A 5122-nucleotide genomic window follows, 5' to 3' on the forward strand; every position below is an offset into this window, starting at 1 on the left:
TAATAATAATAATAATAATAATAATAATAATAATAATAATAATAATAATAATGTCCTTGGCTATGCTGCTCTGCGCAGGCCGCACCTGGGGGCGACTCTCCTCAGGGGGGGCTGCTGGTGAGGAGGGGGCCATGAGGGGAGGCAGGACTGGGCGAAGGCACGCATGCCCACAGACAGGGCTCTGAGTGCCGCCTCTGACACGCATGCCATAGGTTCGCCACCATTGCTTTAAGTCTTCAGCTTTATAAACTATAAGAGCTGGATTTGTACAATATGTGAACCACAACATATGGTTTATGCAATATGAGAAACAGTTGCTTTGTCTATTACTTTACTGCTGAGGATGAGAAACACAGCAATAATCCAAAAATCAATCAACATTAGGGCTTAGTGTTGTATCTGAAGCTATGTGATCTGTCAAAACTGAAGGGGCTGTTTGTGCATTTACTTTCTTTTTCGCTCTTTTCCTCTCAAAGGGAGTTCATGGGCATTTTTATTAACTCTCCAGCCTTGATACCCCACAGCACAGTCGCCCTCTGTACTCCATCATTGTAACAATTCCAGCCCCCATCCCACTTCCTCACTCCTAGTCTTGAGGGCCATGGCGGAGAAGGGCCCTTAACTTAGATGCTCCTTTTCTAACCTGACATTGGGGGGATGTAATAGAGTCCTCTTACAATTAGCATCCATCCCTCGCCAGGTCTTGCTTGTTTTCGCAGCCCTGTTACACTCGATAAGTGATGGCTGGGATGTTCTCCTAGCCCCCAAGAGCTTCAAATGCTACTGTTCCAGCCATTCTTCTGGGGCTTTTTATTGCACTATCAGTCACCTTGACACCGCAACCAACAACTTCCTCACAGCAGGTTTTAGATGCTGTTTTCATGCCTGCGATCCATTCTCCCAGATAGTTAATCGTTTTTCTCAGAAGCCAATGGGGGATGGAAGCTGGAATCTGCAGGACCTGGAACTTCTCTATTAAGGGAACTAATTCATATAGACAAAGAAGCTTCTCAGTTCAGACTCTGTTTTTTACAGAACCCCCATATCATGCAATATGACCTCACACGATATGACTTAATATTCTGTGTGAGTCAGGCTACAATGATTTATTCAACAAACTATGATTAAAAATATTCCTGGCTCAATGCCATAACGAAGCTGATGGAATTGTGCATTATTGTTGTGAATAAATTCAAGTATTCATTAAGACAATGTTAAAGACAGGGGAATGTAACAGAAGAAACCCTTAGAAGCTATATGATCTGTCAATCCCCGGCTGATCATTTTTCTCTTACGCTATGCTCTGTTGTGCAAATTAATGTTGCGTTTTTCAGTTTTGGATAATGTGTTGGTAATGGGTGGACTTATGCTTTCGGAGGAGCAGATTAGTAATTACAAATTTTCACCATGCCAATGGCATCACCTGGCTGCATTCAGGGGCAGTTGTGCTCATTGCCCCTCAAATCTTTGTAAATTCTCAAATATCCCTCATTTGCAAACCCAATCAATTTGCCTATTGTCTCAAATATCCCTAGTAATGTAGTCCCAAGATGATGACTATCCTATTTAGCAACTGTTTGAAGCTATGACAGCACAGAAAAAGCTATCCCATTTGGATGCTTTGCAACCAGCGCTCATTTATGATCAATGCAGAGTCCTGCAGTTACCTGATCACCATTTGTGAGCTTCACAGCCAGCTCCTGACAAGCAAAGCTATTAAGAAAGCTGGCAGCGAAATCACAAATTGCTGTCACACAGTGTCTCACTTAATGACCATGTCACATAGCAACAGAGTTGCAGTCTCAGCTGTGGTCATTAAGGAGGGATTACCTGTAATTCAATGTGCTAGCAAACCAAGAAAATCCATCTAACTATAGACAGCTTTCATTAACTAATGTGCCATCTTGGGCAGCAGTAACTGTAACCAATTGTTTGTGATAACTGTTGATCAATCCTGCACATTGGCTTGGAGACACTTTTATCCCAGGCCTTCTTAGCTTCAGAAATGTTGATAGGCACTTCAGGTTCTTCCACAACATTTGTATAGGACAGTGGTGGCGAACCTATGGCACGCATACCAGAGGTGGCACTCAGAGCCCTCTCTGTGGGCACTCGTGCCATGCCCCGGAGATGGTGAGCAACTAGCCCCCACCACCCTGGCCCCACCCACCCAGTCTGCCATGACCACCGCAGCCACGCCCACCCGGCACCTGGTGATAAATAAGTGGGTTTTGGGTTGCAGTTTGGGCACTGGGTCTCTAAAAGGTTCGCCATCACTGGTATAGGATTAAGATCAGGACTTTGATTTGGTCATTTCAAACATTGACTAATTTTTGCTTTAACCATTCTTTGGTCATACCCCTTGTGCATTTTCAATTGTCTTGCTACATGACTGGTTTTCTCTTGAGCTTCATGAACAGATACCCTGGCAAGAACTGGGTGTCAGTTCTCATTTTAATTATTGGTTCCAGCATCAGTCATTGCTTTTGTGTTTTTCATTCATTGCATGAGTATGTTCTAAGCAAGCTTTTATAGCTTTGGCAGGTGTTTTGTTTCTCCACTGACCAGTTATTATCACATTATGCTGCACAAATATAATTGGAGACAGATGAATTCTAACCTGATGCATTTCAGGAAGTGTAGCTTATGTAAATGAAATGCCAAACAACCACACTAGGGTTGTAAAATAAGCAAGAGGTGTTCCTTAAAATTCAAAGTGTAATTAACGCTGAAGACCAGTCCCTCTAACAAGTTCTGCAATCCAGGCTATTATTAACTTTACTTTTTCTAACTCCACTGTTTGCACAATAAATTCTACCTCCAGGAAAGATCTATTAAATTAAACCATTAAGCTAATAATGGCTTGAGTGCTTCACATTATTAGCAGGGAAGGCCCCTGGCTTAGGCCGGCATTAACTTTGGTTTTTTTCTTCTTATTGTCAGCTGAGTCAGAAAAATATCCTTTGGTTTCAGTCTTTGGTAACTGCAACCTTAACAAATGGATCCACATCTCCATGGTGCATAATTTCCAGGACTATCATAATTAACATCTAGTGCTGAATTGTTGTTTTTTTGAGCAAAACTGAACCAATAACAAAATAATTATGGGGTTTTGTTTACTGCTGGAAGAAAATGGAGTTCAAGCATTCAAAAAGAATGGAAGGGGAAAGACAGGACTGGCAAAGAGGCATTTCATTGTTTTGCTTTATTTTGCTTTTGCTTTTAAGCCACAATATCCACTGGAAACAGTAATTCAATAACTTTGGGAAAAGTCTCCCAAAAAGAAACAACAACAATGTAATCACAGCTAGATAAAACAATTTAAAAAGGAAAAGAAATCATTTCCCTAGCTTAGGATCATATGTATACAAAATCAGAGAGAAGGACTGTTTGAGAGTTAAAACAACTGGATGCAATTGGCATCCATTAAGAATAGCAGATGAGATAGCCCAGCCAAACTCAAGTCAACTTACCAGCTTCAATACAAGCATCTTTTTCACTGACCAGCTAGAATATAGGCACTCAAGTGCCTCTGGGCAGTTGTGCAAGAAGGCTCCCTGACACAATCTACACAAATCAAAAGCTAGGCAAGCTGTTTTGTGACTTCCAGCAAAGGACTCCACCTCTACGTATACATTAAAAGTTTGTGAATCCTTTTCAGTTTTCAATATTTCGGCATACATTTGACCTAAAGCATGGTCTGTTCTCCACACAAGTCTTAAAACTAGATAAAGAGAACTCAGTTAAACAAATGAATCAAAAACATTATACAATGATGATACTGGCAACTCTGTCGATAAGTGACACAGTCATGAAATGCAATGTTAAACGATTGTGCCAAGGTACAACAGCCATTGGAGCAGTTCTGATTGCCAGTAAGTGAATGGTGCACAGTTTTAGGTGCTGCATCAAGCATAAATCCACTAGTTCAGCACTGTTCTAACTTTGAACAGTCACTGAACAAATGGTTGTAAAACAAGGACTACCTGTACTTGTTCATTGATTTATTGAGGGAAATGATCCAAAGCTACATATTTGTATGTGACAAAAGTATCTGAGCCTTTGCTTTCATTAACTAGTGTGCCATCTTGGGCAGCAGTAACTGTAACCAATTATTTCTGATAACTGTTGATCAATCCTGCACATTGGCTTGGAGAGAATTTTAGCCCAGGCCTTCTTAGCTTCAGAAATGTTGATAGGCTAAAGTAGTAGTAGTAGTACTAGTAGTAGTAGTAGTAGTAGTAATAATAATAATAATAATAATAATAATAATAATAATAATAATAATAATAATAATAATAATAATAATAATAATAATAATAAAGTTGGAAGGGACCTTGGAGGTCATGTAGTCCAACCCCCTGTTCAGGCAGGAAACTCTATACCATTTCAGACAAATGGCTGTCCAGTCTCTTCTAAAAAACTTCAAGTGTTGGAGCATTCGCCACTTCTGGAGGCACCACTTCTGTTCCACTGGTTAATTGTTCTAACTGTCAGGAAGTTTCTCCTTAGTTCTAGGTTGCTTCTCTCCTTGATTAGTTTCCATCTGTTGCTTCTTGTCCTGCCTTCAGGTGCTTTGGAGAATTGCTTGACTCCCTCTTTGTGGCAGCCCCTGAGATATTGGAACACTGCTATCATGTCCCCCCTTGTCCTTCTCTTCATTAAACTAGACATACCCAATTCCAGCAACGGTTCCTTATATGTTTTATCCTCCAGTCCCCTGATCATCTTTGTTGCTCTTCTCTGCACTCTTTCTAGAGTCTCAACAAAACTGGATGCAGTATTCAAAGTGTGGCCTTACCAAGGCATTGTAAAGTGGTATTAACACTTCACGTGATCTTGATTCTATCCCTCTGTTAATGCAGCCTAACACTGTATTGGCTTTTTTGGCAGCTGCAGTACAATGCTGGCTCATATCTAAGTGATTGTCCACTAGGACTCCAAGATCCCTCTCACAGTTACTACTATTGAGCAAGGTACCACCTATACTATACCTGTGCATTTGGTTTCTTTTCCCTAAATATAGAACTTTACTTTTTTCACCGTTGAATTTCATTTTATTAGATAGCGCCCAGTGTTCCAGTTTGTTCAGATTCTCCTGTATCTTAAGCCTATCTTCTGG

Source organism: Protobothrops mucrosquamatus, unplaced genomic scaffold (genome assembly GCF_001527695.2).
Source record: "Protobothrops mucrosquamatus isolate PMUCROS unplaced genomic scaffold, P.Mucros_1.0 scaffold5002, whole genome shotgun sequence".
In the NCBI taxonomy this organism is placed as follows: domain Eukaryota; kingdom Metazoa; phylum Chordata; class Lepidosauria; order Squamata; family Viperidae; genus Protobothrops; species Protobothrops mucrosquamatus.